The sequence below is a fragment of the Manis javanica genome, chromosome 12 (genome assembly GCF_040802235.1).
Source record: "Manis javanica isolate MJ-LG chromosome 12, MJ_LKY, whole genome shotgun sequence".
NCBI lineage: Eukaryota > Metazoa > Chordata > Mammalia > Pholidota > Manidae > Manis > Manis javanica.
In genome coordinates, this window is record NC_133167.1 from 100,344,307 (window position 1) to 100,366,213 (window position 21,907).

The 21,907-nt window shown below is 38.5% G+C and overlaps 2 long non-coding RNA genes across 2 annotated transcripts in view; one reads left to right on the forward strand and one right to left on the reverse strand.

Moving 5' to 3' along the window:
• LOC118968092 (uncharacterized) overlaps nucleotides 1-16,047 on the forward strand; it is a 33,831-nt gene extending 17,784 nt beyond the window's left edge. The window contains exons 3-4 of the long non-coding RNA XR_005055445.2: nucleotides 8,032-8,190; nucleotides 14,760-16,047. This is a non-coding gene — a long non-coding RNA (uncharacterized lncRNA). The remainder of the gene's footprint in view (nucleotides 1-8,031; nucleotides 8,191-14,759) is intronic.
• The window catches only part of LOC140845238 (uncharacterized), a 268,537-nt gene that overhangs the window by 15,563 nt on the left and 231,067 nt on the right, over nucleotides 1-21,907 (reverse strand). The gene's annotated exons all lie outside the window — the stretch shown is intronic.

Sequence of the window (21,907 nt, forward strand, 5' to 3'; positions counted from 1 at the left end):
AGGGTTCAGTACTACCTGCAGTTTCAGGCACCCAATGTGAGTCCTGGAACACAGCTGCCACAGATAAGGGTGCTACAGTATACAAATAGTGAATCATTAAGCTGTACACCTGAAACCAATACAATGTTATATGTCAATTACATCTCCAAAAACAATTTGAAAAAAGACAAAGGGAGATGGATTTTTATCGAATACATGCAACTCATCTGGAATTCAACATCTTTAAATCATGGAGTTCATCTGGGGAAAACCATGAAAGGGGACCAGGTGGTCACAGGGAGTGTTGACCTTCAGCGACTGTTTTGTTGCATTCTGGTCTTTACAGCTTTCTTTTACAATGTACATAACACTGCATTTTCCTTATTTTTCTCCTGGCTCTCAGAACTTGACTTTGCCTTCCCTTACACTTCTCTCTACATTCTTATCCTTGAGCCAAAGTACAAAGAGGAAGCAGCCCAGGAGAGCCATTGTGAGTGGAGCAATTTATCTGAGTAACAATTACTTTTATCTGAACACTGTTCTAATAGAAGCCTTTCCTGTGAATCAGCCTCAGAAGTCTCTGTTTTCATGAAAGTAAATGAATGAAGTAGGTCAAGTGATACATTTTGCTTTGAATAAAATGCATTCAGTTCAATTCCTACCTTTGTGTCCCTATCTTCCTCTGCTTTAATTGGGGCTAAGTATCAACAGCAGGTAGCTATGACTTAACTGTGTCTGAAGGAGAAGGAGACAGGAAGTTTGGCTGAGGGATGGTTTATTTTTATCAAGGATTAAAGTGATATGTTCAACATGTTTTAAAGCAGAAATCTCTGTGCTCCCTAGAATTACTCAAAGAGATATAAGTATTTTATTTCCTCTGCTTATTGCCCAGACAAGCTAATGTGAGTGGAACAACTTATCGGAACTATAATTATTTTTATCCGAGCACTGGTCCAATGGATGCCTTTCATGTGAATCAGCACCAGAAGTCTCCATTTTCATGAAAATAAATGAATGAAGTAGGTCAAGGTGGTAAATCTAGACCAATGAGGTTAGCTGTTCAGGCGATTCTGAAACAAAGCATTTCAGCTGCAGTAAGCAGACACCAGCCCATTGCTTTGTGTTTGAGATCTGCTGCTGAATATGGCCTTGAAGTGAACAGACAAAAGTGGTGACAGGCCCCAAAGACCTGGACTACTGTAAACACCGACAGGGTGTGCTGGGGACGGCAAGGGGCTGCCTGTAGCCAGAGGTTCATTATCAATAGTGCATTTTATGTCCCTGTTTTTGAAACTGGAACTGGCAGTTAACATTCATATTTCAAAGCTTTAGAGATTCCCTTACTTTATTGTAAAGGTTGTTACAAATGTACAAATATAATTAAATGGGCCCTCTGCCATTTTCAGTCAGCTGTTTCATAGCATAAGAAGTTACTTTACTATCCAATTACTTTCTAAAAGCAAAGATTTAAGCAAAAGTCTTAAAGCTCATGGTTAACTCAAGTTAGAGCTGATAAGATTTACCAGAAGCATCTGCTTGTATGTATTACAGACATAATGGAGAGGTACACTTAAAGGCTATCTGTGCATATGCAGTATCTCTGGGTGTATCACATGAAGGGGAGGCTACAGCAAAGAGGGTGGATCATCCTTGAGGATGCATCAGTCTCTTCTCCCTCATCTGTTCCCTCTACTTTCTCTGTCTGTTCCTTGAAATCCACAGATTCACATAAATTCAGGTACCAACACAAAGGAGGCATTTACTCTTTGATGAATAACTAAATTAGTGGATAAGTGACTGAATAGAAATAACAGCTTTCAAAAGCTATCTTTTTTTAACAAGTTGTTCTTGGAGATTATATTCTGAATGTAAAGTATGTGCTAAAGGAATGCTTATTTTATTTCCTAACCAGAAAGGCTGATTTTAAAAAGTATTTTCTATGCCTGTCAAATCTTTACAGATCTCTGCAAGCGGATCATGTATCCCTGACCTTCTCAAAGTTCCTCAGTGGGCATCAAATATACATTTAAAATGTTTTGATAAACTTTGCTTTTATTTAAAAGACACTAAGAAGTAAACTTTATAACTTTTGTAGTTTTGTAAAATGCCTCTGCTGCTAAAGCAGTGGGATACTTTATTTCACAGGCTTTTTCACATTCATAAATGAGTTTTTAATTTATTTTAAAGTAATTATAACATTTCAGAGAAATATATGCTGAGTATATTTGTATAGTCCTATTGACTATTTTATTTTGTTTCACTTTTTCATCACTTCAGTTTTGAACAGTGTTAAATGTGTGTTCTATCAATGATTTTACGATGAGTTTTTTTTCTGAAGAGTGACTGAAACTTATAAGTCTAAAAAGAATGTCAACAAATATTATATTCAGTGGAAGATTCCAAGTAGAAGTAACCAGTTTTACTATTAAAGCCAGAGATAGTCTTGGGAATTATGCTGAAGCTAGGTAGTAAAATGCCTAGATACTGGGTACTTGGATTACCATCCGTAATTTGCAATATTAGGCAAAGTATCCCACAAAAAAAGATATAACAGTACAAACTATCACACTTATATGTGATTAGAACAGAAATACATGAGAGAACTACAGCTTGAGAAATAAGGGAATTATATAGTATTTTCTAAAGAGCTTTGCTGTGTCATAAAATTATCTTAGATTTGCTTAGGACTTAACATTTTTAAGGATTTACAGACGTTTGATTATTATAGTGCAGGTAGTGTTATAGGTGAGTTGAGAAAGATTTGGATGTTAATGTAACTTCTTCATGACTACTCAGTTGGCAAATAGAGGAATAAGCTTTAGAATTAAGATTTAAGGATGCCAAATTACACCACCCTCATCACTTCTGTGTCTAGCCCAGAAAGCAACTGAACAGCCCCTAACACTAACTACAAGGCCACATCAAGAGCATTCCAGGTGTTTTCTCCAAGTCCCTGTAACAAATCCTTTCTCTGCCTCAAGCCTCTCTATCGATAGGATCTGCTGCTATTTTCCCCATAATAATGTCAAGAAGCCTAACCTTTCACCTCTCTTTGGAAATACTGTCACCAGAAAGTGTTACATAAATTTCATAACTTTTATTGGTAGTTTGGTGAGAGACTTATAGCCATCTCATTAGCTTTCATCTCTGAATTCCTTATCTCTTGTTCCACCTCTACAGACTAACAGCCACACTGCATCCCCTCCTCCAGCAAGCTCTTCCCATAGGAAATTTTCAGGGAATTTCTTGTAAGTGCAGCACTCACTATGCAAGGAAATCTGATAGGCAATTTCTATATGTCATTGAAATCCATCATTTATGATATTGTACATGTAACATTGTATATGCTTTTTTGCCTTATACATTACTCTAATTTTTGTTGCTATTAAAACCTTAATTTTTTAGAACTAGAAAGCAAATTCAGTAATGACAACTAAGTTAGTAAGTTACTATGGAAGTACACGTATTTAAATGGTAAAATTCTATTTTTCTTTTGGATTAGAAGATTTATCATTTTAAAATTACTTAATCTTATTGAAAATGTTATTATTAATTTTTTAACAGTATAGAAAATATGTAGGAGAAAATGTTTCTTTTTCCCACCTGGGCCCTCCAGTTTTTTTCTCCAGAGGCAACAATTATCAATGGATTATTTCCTTGTGCATCCTTCTGAAAGGTATAAATATTCTTTTTTTTTCTACATGAATGGGTCCCTTCTTTTCACTGTTACAAGTCCTCCATTTTTTCCATTTATCAGCAAGTAAAAGTTTCAAATCTACCTCAGTTTTTAATATTCTGCTCTAATTTTTATTTCCATTAAAACTTACAGTCGTCAAATTCAGTGACTAATAAAACAGCAATCCTTGCTGTTTCTCGTTCACCAGAGGCAATCACATTAAAAACTGTAAGTTACTTCTAGTATTTATTTTCTTATCCCTAAATAACGTGTTTATATTTCTACTACTTGATGTTTCAGTTTGGGGCATTACATATTGACTTTTTTCTTTGGAAGATGAGGTTTTTTCTTTCTCTTTCATGCATACACCCTGAACCCACCACACACTCACACTCAGTCAGCTTATCCTTCAAATATCAACCTTTAGCTTGTGTCAATATTGAGTCTTTTTATTACTATGTCTGTGTAAACACCACCCAGGTACCAACCATGAAGTATACTTTTCTCTTCCTATACAATAAAATTGTCTTTTTTGTTACAAAATTGCTTATATACTTACAATTAACAGAGCCCCAAACATTCCCCGAATTGTATAATCTTCTCTCAAAACAGCAAATATATTATATATTTTATCAATTTCTATTTTTCTGAAACATCTCTACTGGGACCTTCTAGCCTGCTCCCATTTAGACGTAGGTAGCTCCCTAGGTAGGCTACTTATATTGAAATCTTACTCTAATACCATTCTCAAGGCTGGGTGGCTCCTTCACTTTTTGATTGTGTAGGATCCCAGATTTTGTTTTAGTCTCTTAGTTTGGTGGAGCACATCCTCCAATGAACTCCAGAGATGGGAAGTTTAAAGAGCTTTCATATCAATAATTATGTTTCTTAGAGATAATTTGGCTGGATATGGAATTCTAGGTTGGAAATTATTTTTCTTATAATTTGAAAAACAGTTTTCCATTGTTTCCAGCTTCTAATGTTGCTGTTAAGAATAATACCATCTTAATTCTTGATCCTTTATATGAAATTCATGGTTTTCTTTCTAAAAGTTTATAGAATCTTCTTTGTCCCCAATTTTCTGAAATTTCACAATAATTAGCCAATTATCTGTCTCAGTGGCATTCTTCCAATCTGTAAACTCATGGGAATTTTTCTTGAATTATCTTTTGATTTGTTTTCTTCATAGTCCTCTTGCTAGAACTCCTGTTATCCAGATGTTGGATTCCTAGGCTATACCTCTAATTCTCTCCCTTTTTCCTCAAAATTTTTCCTCTTTTTTTTTTTTTGCCTTTTTACTCAGCTTTCAGAAATATTTCCTTAACTTTATCTTCCAATCTTTCTATTAAGTTTTCCAAGAGCTTTTTAGATTCCATGTACTTCTTTCTTCCAGTCGCCTGTTCTTGTTTCTGAGGTACAATATAAATCTGCACTTGGCACAGTAGTACAGGCTTGTAAAAATGACCAGCAAGCAGAAACCATGGAAAGTAATCTTAATAGTAAATGGAAAAAATGACAATTATTCTGTGATCTTTAACAGCTTTTTCAAAACATTAAAAATGCTTATGATCAGTTTTAAGTGTACAGGGAAATAAAAAAATGATAAAACATATTTACTCATGCTGTAATTTAAAAACATTACAAACATTGAAAATTGAAGTATTTTCTTTCTGGAAAAAATGCTTGGTGCCTTCTCATAGTAAACTTAAAATACGAAATGAACATCTCCTCCATGTCCTAATCAATCGTCACACCCCTAAGTTTGGATCAGTTTACAACCACATATTTCTTGTGCTTTCGTGTCATGAAATATCTCCAAGAGCCCTTGAATGTGGATTATTTTGTCACTATCACTCCCTCTCAGACATTTTATCCTTTCAATCATAAACACTTTCACCCATATAAAATATGGATTATCATATCCAGATGCCTTAACCAATCCTTGGAATCTAGGTACAAATGCCATAGCAGCATCCTTTTCTGCTCTACCAGCCTCACAGGATAACTTAACATTAATCAAATCACGCCAACTTTTGAAACAATGAAACTAGCCTTTACCTGTAATAAAAGTTTCTTCTTCCATTTCCTTATAATTATCATTTTCTTTTAAGCTGGCAACTAACATTAACGCTTTCACCTGAATGTTAGCCAAATTATTTTCTTCTGAATTACAGTCTTTAATCCAACCATAAGCATCTTTTCTGTTCCTACTGCAATTTAAACTAAGAGATGTTGAAGGAACTTCGCCTCATTTTTTGTATCTGTTGGACTGTTGCAGTATGGTTCATGCAACCCTTCCTGTCTTGCTTCGCAATCACCATTTTCTTATATCCAATTTCACTTCCTGTCTTATTTTTCATTTCACTGCTGCTTTTCACTTGCATTGGCCAATTCCCTCTTTTCATTATCTATTCTGGAAAATGCCACACGGGTTTATCAGTGGGAGCAGAGGGGGCAACACAACTACATACTTTACTATCTGTGTGTGAACAAACACCAGCAGACTATGAAAGAAGGGATGTGATTGGTCACTGATCATGATGCGTATCTATTGTTAATGACTGTGGGCAGAAGAGACAACAGAAAAACTTGTATACTATGCAATTATTCACAGCTAATATACTGTTGTAACTGAAATGTGAACTTTATTACGAAGGGACTGGTGTTATAAACTAAACTGTGACTCTTGATATTAATGCATATTGGAACCATGCAAAGTGAGAACATGTCTATGCATCTTTTATTTCAACAAGAGAATTAATGATAGCATTTAAATGGTTTTCCCTCTGCACCTATTGTTTCCTCCAATATATTTTTTTTCCATATTGGTTTCTCTGCCTGTTGTTTGCCTGTTTTTTTTTTATTTGTTCTGGTCTCTGCTTTGATATTAGGTATTTTGTCCTGTCTGTTCATATGAAAGAGTGGGGCACTAAAAACTCATGTGTAGAGCTTATTAACGTGGCCTTCACTGCTGGACGATCTGGCTGGACCATTTATTTGAGAGTATCCAATATTAATGACTTTAAGTTTTCTCTTTAAGGGTGGTCAGAGTCTCCAGAGAACACTCTTCGTGTGTCCTTTCTGAAAGTATATACCCTGCTACCTGTCTCGTAGGAGTTGAGTGCAGGAAAGGCCAGTTTTCCAGTAATTCCCATATTTTCATTTTCATTCCTTTATTCATAACCATGTTACTCCAGAGACCCTGTTTTTATGTATTCAAAACCTCCAGTGCTCTGCTCAGGTGAAGGATGGGCAGTCAGACCATCTGCTGTTTTTAGTCCCACCTTATCTCTACTTCCAAAGGTCTGTTACGTCGCTTCTTGACTTTCCGCACTGCTAGTTCGGGATTCAGCTTCTCCTGTTCACTTACCACCTATCCATTTGCTTTCTAGCATTCTAAATTTGGTTGCAATATTTCCTATTTCTTTGTCCTTAGGGGGTTTATGTTTTTTTGAAGAAAAACTGTACTCTCACTTTAGTGAGGTTTTGTGGAGAGAGGGTTAAAATATGTAGTCAATTCACCATATTAATTTGAAGCCTCTCACTTAAAAAAATAATATCCTGATGGGTATTTTTTATTATCCTGTATGAAGTCCTTGACCAAAATAAAGTAAAAAATTAAATCTAAAACGTGGATAGGAGGTGACAAAGGTATACATTTTATTCATTTTCTTATTTTGCCTGTTTCATAGAATAAAAGACTTGATATTTCTGTCACTTTTCTTCTAGAGATGTTAACAAAGGCTTTACCATTTGTATGTCATTGATCTTTATGTTTTCATTACTGTAGCCATATAAAATCAACCATAACTATTTTAAGAGCATTTTCTGGAAGTGATTTATAACAATTTTTTGAGATGGCTTCAGTAGCCTTATTCAACAACTGCTTCTCCTTGCATTTGTAATAACCCTCTTAATATATTCTGTCATCCCCATCTGTTTTGATTCAATGTTGATTATACAGACATGCTGTGCTGCACAAAGCCACCTGATCACTTCAGTACTGTGTTCTATGAGCATTAAACTCAAAATATTTTCAGAGAGGAAATGTAAAACTGCTAATGTTAAATTATATCCATTTTACCGGGTTTCTCCTGGGAAGATGATGTAGAACCCTGGAAAATTAAACATTAGACATATTCATACAAAATCACATCACTGCTTTTTAAAACCAGTTCTATTTAACCTGCCAGTAATTCCCTAGCCGGCAATTCTCTGACTGTATCCCTAGGGAAAATATATTGAACACAGTGGAAGGTTAAGGGAGAGGAGTACAGTGAGACTAGGAAGCAGCCAATCAGATGCCGAGGGCCTAAAGAGCTGATGCCTCCAGGCAATCACACCAAGCTGAGCTGATTAGTCTCCTTTTATTGCAGACGGACACCACAGACATGTCGTAAATGCTCCTTATGTTGACAGCAGCCACCAAGCAGACCCCGTAGCTAAGACGAGAGGGATACATGCCCAAGCAACTCATTTTGCACAGCAGCCGGTGGGACCCCGATATTCCTGCGCTGGAATGCTCTTATTCAAAGGTATCGATTCTTTTTCATTGAGTCGCTCTGTTTTATAAGAATTACGGAAAGCAGAGATACTAGGGCTGGAGGAAGCTCTCTCTGCTTTCTAGTAATGCTTTGTTCCTGTTCTCAGTCTAAATGCCAGCCTATTAAGATGGTTAACCTCTGGGGTAGCCTATAATAAAATAAAGGAACACTTTATGTTGCTTAAATAGACTGTGCACAGACCTTTTATTAGGATGGACCCTTTGTTATTGTTGCTATTGTTCTGGAGGTAAGCTGGTTAAAAATGCAGCTTTAAATAATAATGTTCTGCTACATTTGTAACTAAAGTGACCCAAGGAAAGAACTGGGTATGTGGAGGTTACATATAAAGGCTGCTGCAATTCTTCTAGCTATCTACCAGCCTCTGAGTGAAAAAGGGCTATATTGGTGATGTAAGGTGGAGAAAAAGAATTGTGGCAGTATGAGGATTCCTCTATGCTTTGGACACAAGTCTTATTAAGAAAATGAACACTTTGCATATTTTTATTGTGCTTAATAATTAAAATATCTTAGCTATCATTTATTCTGACAGCTGGTGTAATCATTCAGCATATTAGAATCCTGTGTTTTAGTTGCCAGGGTAATTGGAGAGATAATTTAATATATTACAGAGTAACAAAAGACCCATGAGAAACATATTGCATTAGGTGAGGCACGAGACTGCTTTGCAGAGCATTTATTTTTTAGAGTGAGTCCCTTCTTTTGTCTCTTCTCTGCATCAATTATCTGTTGGAAGATAAAACAGGGACTTCCATCATGTACCATATATTTAGACTAACACAATTATTTATTCAGTACATTAGGCAAGATTTATTAATTGATGTCTAAGGCATTAAATTGTTAGTCATAAGGAAAGGTTTCATGGGTAAATTGCTCATTATACTCCCTGGGACATTTTCAGATCACACATTAGTGGGCTATCAATGGTGGCCTAGAAGAAGTTGGGATAAACTATTGTCCCAGAGAACAGAAATGCAAGGGGTGCTGGGCTTCGATTTTCCAGTTCTCTCTCAGAAGCATAGCCCATTAAAATATTAATCTTCCTAGCTAATTATTAGGGCTAACACTTTCATACTACAGCTCTGAAAGCTCTCCTAAGTAATGTAGATTCTTTATGCCATTATTTTTTAAAAGAGGGGAAATACTAAGACATTGATTATAGTTTCTAAATTGTCAGGCTGGTGGTATTTTTTATTCTCATTTCTATTCATTTACTTATTAATTATGGTCTCTGGAACTATACACTTTACCTCTGTAACATCATCAGTTACATATTATGATACACTTTGTGATTTTCACTGTCTGTAAATATTTATAAGATGCATGATTTTACTTTTAAAATATCATATAAGCCCTTAAAATTAAAAAAAATAGAAAATATTTTTAAAAATCACTATTTAAGCTTGAAAAGTCATTGTTTAGTTATGTGTAATATAATTCATTATAAAAACACAAAAATTAAAATTCTAAATTAAAAAAATTTTAAATCTACTATAAAGTAAGAATATTTTTTATATAGGTGAAATTATTGCCTTGTTTCTATGTTTAAAAGACACTGCTTTGGAGAAGGTAAAATTGATGGATTAATTGGGTGACCACAGGGAGTTCATTTGCAACTTTGATGAATGGGAATGGGAATACAGGAGTTAATATGATTCTGCAGCAGAGAGTGCAGATGGGCATCCTGTACTTGAACTGTAAGAAGTGTTTTGACCATGAAGTGCCGTAAAACGTATTTCTACTAAAGAAAGGTAAAATGAATAGGTAAAATGTAATCTTAGAAAATAAGGTTAGAGTCAATGAGGCATTTTGGGACAGGAGGAGACTGGTTAAAGGGAATGAATTAAAGCAATAAAAGGGGCATTTCCCTCGGAGGCAGTGATGGGCTGAGACTGGCCTTTGGCACCAGACAGAACTGGCTTGAATCCCAGCACTGCCACCTACCCACTGCGTGCGTACCTTGGGTGGATTAGCCCTACCTGAGCGGCTAGCGAGAGTTAGAGAGTCTACATAACTGTAAGTAGTTCACGAGGGTGAACCTAAGAAGGGTGTAATTAAAAAGATATGATATCAAAGTTGGTCTGAGGTTGTTGGGGCTGATGGGGGAGCAGGCATGGTTACCCCTTACACTCAGAAGACGGGATTCGGACAGGGGAAGCAAGAAAAGGCCCTGTCCACTCATCACTGTCCTTCACCCTCTCCATTCTGTTCTCTCTCCCTGCTAATCCCAGAACATCTGGTTTCAGGGAGCACTGCCTTCATTGTGATGCTCTGAACCCTATTGGAATGCAAATATTCTTGGCAAGGCCACCTGAAGGTATCATTATGCCTGGTCTTCTGGCAGAGCCTGAGAGCAGATGCTGATAGCATTGCTAAGTAGGAGAGAGATTTAAAAAAAGTTGGGCAGGAGTTAGTTGCAGGCAAAAGGGGTGCCACTGAACGAGGAAGGGCTAACTGGAGGGGTTGGGAGGCTGGGGAACCTAGGCCATCATACCTAGACAACTTAGAAATGCCTACTGAGGGACCAGGCAACTTGGAAGATCAAACTAGTCTGTGCATCCAAGGAAGGCCTAGGTAGGCAGGAGTCTTGGTGAGAAACATGATACACACAAACTGCTTTTCTCTGTCACCTCTGAGGATGGTAGTGCAAGCAGCGACTTTGTGTTGTTTACGGGCTTGAAGGGGAATAAACAAGGGGAAAAGGAAAGGAAATCAAAGGGATGGAGCAAACTTTTAATTTTTACGGCATAATTATTTTGGCCAGGGTGCATGTGTGGAGATAATGAGAAGGATGACTGCTGACAACTAACTCTGGCTATATGCGCGCTCCACTTCCACCTAAACAAAGAACGTCAGTGCAGCCCCTGAGCAGGAATGGTCTCCACCCACAATTCTGTAGTCCTTCAAACTCTCCCATTCAGGTAGCTCAACTGCACTTCCGGGGTTTTCTCAAACTTGAACCTATTTCCATTTGCTGCTTTGCTCCCAGCTGTTCGGGCGTGACTGCCTCTAGAGGAGGCTGCGTGCTGCTTGAGGACCGAATATTCAGGGAGCTCCCAGGCACTGTGGTTAATGGGAGGGTCCCGATGCTCCCAGCTTCATCACCGCTCCAGCCAGGCCTTAACTTAGACCTGCCGATAATGGCATTGAAATGCAGGCTCTCTGGACGAAGTAACACTCTAAAAAGCGGTTTTAATTCTTCTCTTCTACCAACTTTTAATATTCTGCCTTCTTTCTATAGCTTCTGGGATATTTGTTTCCTTTCCTAGATTGCAGTTCTTCCAGAAAAAGGATAGAATCTGACTTCAGATTTACCAATGCCAAGTAAAAGGCTTGTCACATAGAAAATATTACTTAAGTATTTCTCCAACTTATTAAGGCAATACATTTCCCCAGAAACTCATCAGTGTGTGCACACTGAACTACCAAACTACCTATGCTTCATAAAGGATAAAGTGGCCAAATTAATAGTCTCAATTTGACCTCACAATAGGAGCTGTGAATTAGGAAACATGTTCTTTTGTTCAATGTCTCTCAGCAGCCTCAGTGGTACTGCTGATACCAGGGAACTGTGTTTATGACCCAGCACGTCTGGTAAGTCCGCACTGAGAATGCAACGGGTCACTCTTATTAGTGGAGAAGCCAAATCCAGAAAGGGTGATGGCAGGGAGGGCTGGTGAGAATGGCTGCAAAGGGACCCCAGTAGTGTCTGCCACCTCCTGGGAGCTGAGGGTTGGCTTCCAGGAGGAACAAGAGCAGAAGTGGAGAGCAGCAGCCGGACAGTGAGCTTGGATTCTGAGGCCGATGAAGGGCTGCTAGAAAGAGCCGGTGGTCCACCCCACTCTAACCATCAGAGAACATTCAAGCCATTTTCAGGTACCGTGTGAGCAGGCATTTTATTCCTCACAATTTTGTGAACGCTTTTGAGGGCTTTTCAAAATCCTTGTCATGGACGGAGACAAGAAGCCAAGTGTGTTTCCCTGACTGTGCCCGCAGTGGCGATGTGATGGTAGCACGAGCGGGCCTGTGTTCTTATAAAATCCCCTAAGGCAGGGGTCATGGGCAACAAGGTTATCCTGCTGGAATGCTACCCAACAGTTGTCTTGTTTCATAGCCGTATGACATGATTACTGGAGCTGTTAGCATGATGTCATTAAAGGAGCATCTGAAGGTAGTGCCTGGGTTTATGACCTCTGCACCAATCCACCTAAGATGCTATCCTTCCCTCCCCTCCTTAAAGTCTACCATCAGAATTTTCCTACCACACACACAGGGGAACATTTCTATGTTCATCCAGTGGACATTCAGCTTCCTCTTGAACCATCTGGGGATGCTAGTCCATTCATACTTTGTTCACAGGCACATTCGAGCTCCCTCCCCGCAATGCCCTGAGAAGGGCCAGCCACCCTTGCACAGGTCACAGTACAATCTGTAAAGGGTCTCTACAACACACTCAGCCTGTTTTTAGAGGAAACACAGGCAACACTAATAAAAAAGACTCTCAACAGGTGAAAATATGTATTAAAAACTAAGAATATTGTTCCCAGCCTTGTCTTGGATCTCTTAAGGCTCCAAATATGCACTCTGAAGAAATCATTGCTGGATACTGGGAGGGGCATTTATGCTGCTAGGCCACCCCACTGGGCATATGAACCCTGGGTAAGTGGGTCGAATAAAGAATCTCACAAAGTCACTTATAAAAACTGCTTCCAAACACTCAGCCTGTGCGTTCACCTAGCGCTTCTACTAGCCCACTCTGGTCTCCTCTCTCTCCAAACTGTGGCAAAACCGTAACTTTTTCCCTTGATTACAGCCCTTTTGAGAATTTATATTTTACCTGCCTCTAATTCCACTTATTCCTCAGTTCTTGGATTGTTTCCTAAGTCATTGTCAAAAATAGGTTGAGTTTTGAGCTATGTTCCTCCATAACACTCATTCTCAAAATATTTTTGATAGGACCAATTACTAGTTGTAGCAAAAAACTCTTTGTTCTTCTCTTCCTTTCAATCATTACGGTGAGACGGTAGACCCTCCATAAGTTGAGTTTCATGTGCCAAAATGTCAGTGAGCACTTGGAGAATGCTGATGTGGTCAGTTGTATTTCCTAAGCGAGTCTCAGATCCAGCAATTTCTTTGAATTTCCCATTATCTTTGTTTAGACCCCTATACCTCGTGAAGGATTATATCTTTAGATTTTAACAGGCTTTTTCTGCTGTTAGGTTCTTCCTTCTTCAATCTACTTTCCCACACTGCTGTAAAGTTATGATTTTGAAAAGCAAATTTGTTCACATCATTCCTTGGCTTAAGATGTGTCAGAGGGCCACTCCTCACTAACTTAGTCCAATCCCTTCCAAAATGTGGTATAATAAAATATGAGCTTTGCAATCAAGTGGACCTTTGTTCAAATCCTGACTGTACCATTTTCATAGTTGACCCTTCAGTTTCATTATCAATGAAATGAGACTAATAACTGTCTACTTTGTAGTTCACTTGAAGCTGAAATAGGATAATGAATATCAAGTATCTATGAGGCCATCATTTAATAATTTGGAAGCAATTCTTTCTGCTCTAAAATCCAAATGCAATCCTTGGCATGGCAAAGAGGAGACTTGAGCCATGTGCCATCTGCCTACCTTACCGCCTGACCCATCAATCCACTGCCTCTTTCTCCAGCTTCATTCTCTGGTCATGTTGGGAGTTCTCAAACACTGTATGCTGTTTCAGTCTGCATTCCACTAGGTTCGCTTTTATATGTGCTGTTGTTTCCTTGACATGGAATGCAACATTTCTGCCTCCCCCCATTCCTAGAAATATCCTGCTCATCACTGAACACGTAGCTCAAGAATCATACGCTTCTTCTCAGTGATATTCTTTATGTATTTTAATAAGTAATCTAGTATTTGGTGACCCTTACTGTTGTCCAGGTGATCTTTTACAGGTAAGCGTTGTCTGTCTTCTTCATGCATTTGAACTACTTGAGTGAAGAAAAAAGTGATTCTCATACCTTGAATAAATGAATGAATGAATGAATGAATGAATGAATGAATGAATAGTAAAACAGATGGGTAGAAGGTAGGGAGGACTTGTATGTATTAGAGGATATGAAACTGTTCCCTGAAATAAGCCAATCTTTTAGGGAGAAATTATAATGAAACCTAGGAATTTTAGAGAAGATACTATACAAACAAATAAATAAATAAGAACACAAACTTTTAAACCAGAATGGACTGATGGAGATTGAAGATGTTCAGGAAAATACAGCTGGTCTGATAGGAAATACTAACAATAGAAATAGAGAAGCAAGCTCAGGAGATTCCTGAAGAAAGTGTCTAGTATTTTGTCACGTATGGTTTTAGTTTTCAAAGAAATCAGGCAGAGAGGTCTAGATACAAAAAGAACCACACGCTTTTGGAATTAATAATAATGTATTCAGATGGGCACTTTCTTAGGGTTAGGCCTTATGTTAAGCACATTACATGTAATGACTCATTTAAACTTAGTTTAAAACACCCAAGGAAAGAGGGACTTTGCATTTGTTTCAGAGACAACAGAAGGGTGACCGGACTCATGTAAGACTGTAGAGCTGGAAATTGGAAAGCTGAGGTTTGAGCTCAGGTCGGCCTAACCCTAGTGCGCAGATCCTTTAGTACTGTGCTATTTTGGCTCTTCAAATAAACTGAAGATGGCTCAGATGAGAGAAAAGGTAAATAACTTTGGAAGCAAAAACATGACAATGTCCCCAAAGTCTGGAATTAGAGGAAAATTGAGAAACTGAAAGCAATGGAACCTTACATACCAGAGGAGACAGTCGTCCATTCCACGCCCAAGTGAAGACTGTGGGGTTTCCGGATGTGTGGAGTGCAGCTCCTCAGAGTCCCATTACTGTGGACGCTCGAGACCAACCACATGCATGGATGCACTCACTCCTCTGGAGGAGGGGGTAGGAAGAGGATGCGGACGGAATTGAAGAAAACGAAAGGGGGAAAAGCGCTACTTGCCGGGGCCATGGACTTCGGAGGCACAAACCCTCCTTTCTCCGCTGGTCCCATCCCTACCCTGCAAGTGTAACTGTTGGACTTGGGGGTGAAAACAGGGGAATGGCAGGGCCAAGTTACGGCCCAGACAACCATGTGCTTACTGCCTGGGGAGAGGGGTCTGATTTTATGACCCTAACGAAAGTAGTCACGGATGGATAATTTCTGGAGTCACAGGGCAGTCCAACAGGCCATCATTTTGTATTTTATGTAACTGAATTAAATATGTTTTACTTGTTTGATAAAATAGAAAGCTAACTGACATTTGGGGAAGGTTTTATTTCTTATTTGGCACTTTACACTTCATATTTTAAAGCTGTGTGCTGTAAAATATGTCCTGCCTACAAAATCTGGCTCAGGTGTATATTAAGTGTTGAATTTCTTCCACCAATATGTTTTTAACAGAAGGAATCCATTATTTGTGGGAGAAAATAAAGTGGATGGGGAGAGGGCATTTTATTTTGTTTTTCATTTTGTTTGGTTTGGTTCGTATTTCCTTTGCTGACATTTTGATTGGAACGCTACCTACCAAAGGAAAGTATTTTGAAACATAACCACTCAATAAATGTCATACACTGATTTTTCTTGATTTCATATTTATACTGTCATCACAAATTCCATGCCTAATGCATTTTCAGATTCTTTCAAATAGCTAAATTTACAAACATATTTGTGGGTTTATTGTTCTTTTCAGCCCATCTCTTTTTCATCCATTCTTATCATTGCCTTAATTCACATTCTGAAAGTTTTTTTATCAGGTTATGCCAACAACCGGGTAGCAGACCTTTAGGCCCACCCCCTTCAGTCTCTGCATGAGCCACCATTCCCTTTGTAAAACACAAATTTGATGATGTTAGTAACTTCTTAAACTATTTGAGATAAGCCTCTGTTCTCAGAATAAAGTCCAGCTTCCCTCATGGGTTACAAAGTCTGTCTTGATCGTCTCTCAATCCATGAGATTCTCACCTAATTGCCTCTGCACCCCCCACTCTATATTCCATACATTTTGAACTCCTTACAGGTTGCCAAACATATCTTAGTTCACCACCCAAGACTTTCTGAATGCTGCTACTTCTATTCCAGGCATCTCTCGGCACCCCTCCATCCTTTCGATTGGTGTGTCACATCTTACAGCAGTTCTCCCTCATTCTTCCCACTGCTCACACAGTTAGATGTCCTTCCGCTAATCTCATTCAGCACCCTATTCAGATTTCTAACATTTGGACCACACTTTGTTTATGTTTGCCTAGTTCTAAATAAATGTTTGCTGAATGACTAAATGAATGAATAATGAGAAAAGCAAGAATCCTCTATTATGAAAGTGGCAAAGGAAAATATTTTTTCTATAAAAATATAATAAATGGAACATTATAAGATCTGTAGATGAAAGCAAATATACTTTCTGAAGATTTTTCCTGAATTGTGCAATGACCAGGAAATAATTTAGGACTTGAATCATCATTTTTCATTCTTGCTGTAAAATGTTAACCCACTCAATGTGCTTCCCTCTAACCTAACACGAGCCAAAATTTTGAAGACTTAATTAGAAAGTGTGCTAATTAATACAGTATACCTTTTAGATGTTGATAATCCTGTCTATACATTTTGCTTGGTTTCTTCATGTATTCAATGTTTTTCTGCTAGAAGAGAGCAGAAGGGGTTCATAAATTTCTCTCATTGCAATAGTTCCTGTATCAACCAGGTGACAGTATTAAATAGGTAGGTTAAGTCTCTGAGCAATCACAATGCCATTGTAGTGTTTACCTTGGTAACTGCTGAAGGTCAATAGTCTACTTAATGTTCAGGACCCCTTCCAAATTGAGTAGAATGGAGGGAGCATTGACATAGATGACTACTTTATTTAACATAATCACATTCAGTTCCAGAGCACTAATGGCCTCCCATTTGGAGCATCCTTGAAAGCCTTGAAATCAGGGCCCTTTCCCCATGAATTGTTAGTTGTTGTATTTGAGGAATTCAGTAAGAGGTTGGTTTGTAACATATTTGACACCAAATATATCGACTGATGGTGGTGGTACTAATCGCGCACTTGCCTGTGCCCTGGGTGTAACAGGAAAACACAGGGCTTCAAGATCGCTGGGCTCATTATAATATTTATTGTCCTATCCACTACTTCCATGAAACTCACAGATTCATATTCCTTTACACCCGTCTTCATTATCCAGGACGTAAAATCACTTGATCTGCCTGTCTAATGACTGCTTTAATAGGCTTCACACTTTTTCAGAATTCTTTTATGTGCCAACATTTTCTGGTTAAATATTTTTGACTTTGTGCCACACTTCAATTTTTCTAGAGTGCGAAAGCATAAATGCATCAAAAGGGCTGCATGATTTCTGCACTCCCTCTCCGTCCCTCTTTGGTTTTACCGCTAGAGTGCAAGCCAGCCCGCAGCCAGCAAGGAGAGTGCCTTAGTCAAGCTTTTATCCCTAAAGGCCCTCAGAGGCCATACCATCGAGAGTGGTACTCAAAAACCATTTGTGGAATGAATAAATGAAGGAAAGAAGGAAAGTCCTTTTTTCTTAGATACTCATTCAAACAGGTTTTGAGTTGCTATATTATCCAAAGACGGCATGAGGGACAAAGCATGAGGCTTAAGAGAGAAATCGGTCATCAAAATTGTCAGCTAGAGATGGAGTTCCCTAATGAAACCTACTGGGGGAAATTTGAGGATGTGTTGTCCCTAAAGATTTTATTTTTTCCTGTGGGGGAACAGTGCTTTGAAGAAGAAACTTTTGATTTAGAATAAAACTAGAATCTCTGGGAGTGTGCAGCACAGCAGGCTAGACATAAAGAGTTAAGAGCCAGTCAGAAGTCAGCTTCTCTACCTAAGCTTTATAATCTTTTCAAGAAAGATTCTAATTTCAGGTGGCCTACTTTCCCATAATACCACTATTATCAGTTCAACTATGCCTTCAAAATTCATATTTTCAAGTCCAATCCCCAGGACCTCCAAATGTGACCTTATTTGGAAGTAGGTTGTTGTTAAGTTAATTAGCTAAGATGAGCTCAGATTGGCATAGAGTGGGCACCTAATCTAATATGACTAGTGTCCTTATAAAATAGGGAAATTTGGACACAGACACACACATATTGAAAGTGCCATGTGAAGGAAACATCAGTTGCATCTACAAGCCAAGCACCAAAGATCTTCTCAATTTCCTTGAAGAAACTGACCATTAGTAGTCACAGTGTTTGTCACCTGTATCTTACTGAAAGCCTAAAAATATTCATCATAGCATTGAGTGCCTGGGACCTACATGGTTTTTCAATGTTGTAATTATTTGAAAAAGAACAATTAGCAAAGGAAGACATTTTTAGGAGAAGCATTTTGAAGCAGAAGGCATAAGAAGAATTCTTTTGCCATGAGTGTAAGGTGTTGGTTATTGAGTTGAAAACCCCACAGAAGGATACCTGATGAAGAGGTTCTTAGCCATCTGCATTTAGAATGAATGGTAAAAGTCTCAAGAAATCTCTTATGAGCTGCTGGAAAAGGTGGCTTCCCTTCAAAGGGTAAATCACAGAAAGGCATGGTGGCTGGCCGAGAGGGCTGAGCAGAGTGTGCCTGACCTGCCCCAGGCACGCACAGACACTGGTCTCAGACGCCTGCCAGTGAACCAGCCCTGTAGTCCAGTGACACTGCCTTCAGGGGGCTCTCCGCTCAGCTCCCATTTTCTAATAAAAACTTGGCTCGGAGTAAAGAGAAAAGGCCATGCAGTTGGCTTAGATGCTTAATAGTGTCGATATGGTAGAGGCTCATAGGTCTATTTTTAGCCAACCTAATACTTAATGTGTGGGGAAGTTTTTTTTCTCCTAACGGTAGTTACTGGCCGAAGGCCACTGCCATTCAGAAAGAAGAGGTGCACAGAATCGCACCCCTTCCTACCTGCTGTTAGTGGCGGCCGACACCGTGAAAACTGTGGCTGATTAAGGATGCCCCGCCCCTCCCCTGAGGCCCCTCATGTACCCTACATGATTCCTGCCGCTTCCCAGGGATCAGCCCCCTGTTCCTCCTCAATCCACTGCCTGCTCTCCCCTCCCTCGGGCATGTTTCTCTTCCTCCCTTGAGAAAACCTGAGCAGCTACTTCTAAGGAATCTCGTCTTCTTGGGATCTTAGGGCTGCACCCTCCAACTGATTTACCAAGGTGTTTGCTTTCTGATATTTCAGGGAAGCTTCCTCCCTCAAGCTCATACAGGAGTTTTTTTCAACCACTTTTACTTTCTTATTTGGATGCCTGTAAAGTTAAGAGCTGAGGCCATTTACTTACATATCCTGTTTTCTTCTGTCTGTCTCTTTGTCTTTCTTTCCTTTTTGTATAAGTATTTTTATCATAAGCAGACTGTCAGCTTTTCCAGGCCATGTTCTCCGTAGCCCCTGAGCTAGTGCTCGGTTTACGCTCGGTGCTGAACAGAGCCTTGCTGACAGACGGGTCTTTCTCTCCTCGCCCTTTCCCACCCCCTCTTCCTGCTCTCCTTTCTCCTTTTCCTGCACCATTTGGAATAATCATGAAATAGCGTAATAGGAGATTCTTTAATGTGATCACGATGTACGTAATTCTGTATAGAATTGTTCACCCAATTGCATCAGAAAAGTGAATGTTTTATCAATTTAAATGCATTTATGTGTTATTCTTCATTTAGTCAGTATGTCTCTAACTTCACTATCAGTGAAATTATCTGTTTAAAAAATATGGGCCTGTTAATGCATTGAGTTCTTACGAATTCATATATTACATGGGCACTTGGACTATTATACAAATATGTTGCATCAATAGATTGATGAATAAAGGCGGAGAAATAGAACTTCTTATACACACCTTAGCGATGTTTTCCATCAGATAATTCAGTCTCTATTCATTTTACAAGAAGAATGTAGAAACTCTGATTTTTACATTGTTTGAAAACAATGGATAGCAATTAAGGGAACAGATCATATCTCATGAGTTACTTAATTAGGAGCCTTTGGTTAAGTATTGAATACTGAAAAATGTTTTTTTTTTAAGTAAGTTAAGAAAACTAAACAAATAACCCTAAAAAATATATGAACATAGATTAACAGGAAAAATTCAATAAGAAGGAAAGAAACTGTATAACCTTCTTCATTAGCATGTTCCTTGGCTCTGGGGCTTGCATGGAGCCATCTCAGATTTTCTGTTGGCTGAGGATTACTTATTTATGATTAGGGTTCATGACAGAGTTAATGTAAGTGTCAACAATCGCTGAGTTTCTATGGGAGCTCATGTTGTACCCATAAGTGATTGTGAAAGTTACTCACTTAGAAATAAAGAAAAATCCTTGTTATACATCAAAAAGCTTTTAAGTGTACCAATTAACCTCGCATGTTTCCTAAGGCAACAACCAGAGGTACTGGCAGAGGTAAAGCTATGAGGATGCTTATCAGAGAAATATTTAAACTAAACTGATGTAAAACAGAAACAAACTGTTTTCAAACTTTGTTTAAAAAAAAAACTCACTCATATAATGGAATTCTATATGATTATAAAAAAAAGTAGTATAGTATAGTGTAACATTTCAAACTCAACATGTCCAAAATATGTGCAATTCTTTCCAACCAAATCTTCTCCCATCATTCACAAATGAATAAATGTTTCTACAATCATGAGATACTACCAGAAATCTAAAAATGGTCCTCTGTAACCCTCCATCCCTTATTTTTCATCTCCCACACCCAATATAGCAGCAGATTCTAGACAACAGGCACTAACCTACCTCCAAGACACATCCTGGATTCCTCCGCTTATCTCTACTGCCTCCACCCTAGGCCAAGACACTGTGACTTCTTCCCTGGAAACTATGATGTAGACTCTTTTCAATACCTTCTTGGCACTGCAAGCTAGATAATCATTTTGAAAATGCAAATCACACCACACCCACTCCTGTGCTTACAGACGTTCCTGATCCGCCATTGGCATCACGTACAATCCCAAACAAAGCATTCAGTTGTGTAGTGCAGCAGTCCCTGCCTGGCACCCCAAGCCCATCCACACTATGCGCCATCTTGCTCTCTGCACTCCAGGAAGTGTTGGTGGTTCTTCCTTAAAGTCTTCGCATATGCTGTTCCCTGTGCCTGGAGTTCTTCCCTCCCACATGCCACTCTTTTCTACCAAGGAAGTGCTTCCTTATCCTTGACCTCCCACTTTAAATCCTGCTTTGTCAGGGAATTCCCATGCTCTTTGATAGGGATTAGGCCCCCAATTTGTTCTTTCTTGTAACACCCTTTAACCCTGCACTCAGATTCACTATTGCTTGTACATTTTCTTCACTCCTTAAGAACTCCATGAGGATGGAATCGTATCTGCTTTTTCCTTCAACTATCTACCCTGTACCTACAACAGAGCCTGACACAATCACCAGTCAATAAAATGTATAAAATGGGTTAATAATATCTGACAATTAATAATCTTCATATTGCCCAAATGTATTTTTTCAAATACACATTAACAAACATACATATTTTATGTGTATGACTAAGAGTTTAAGAATATAAACAAAGCTATTATGATGGTTCTCTCTAAATCGTATTATGCATTTCAAAAATGTATTTCTATTTTCCAATTATCCATTGAGTACTTCCATCTTTAAAATTAGAAACAATGTTGTATTTTTAAAAAAT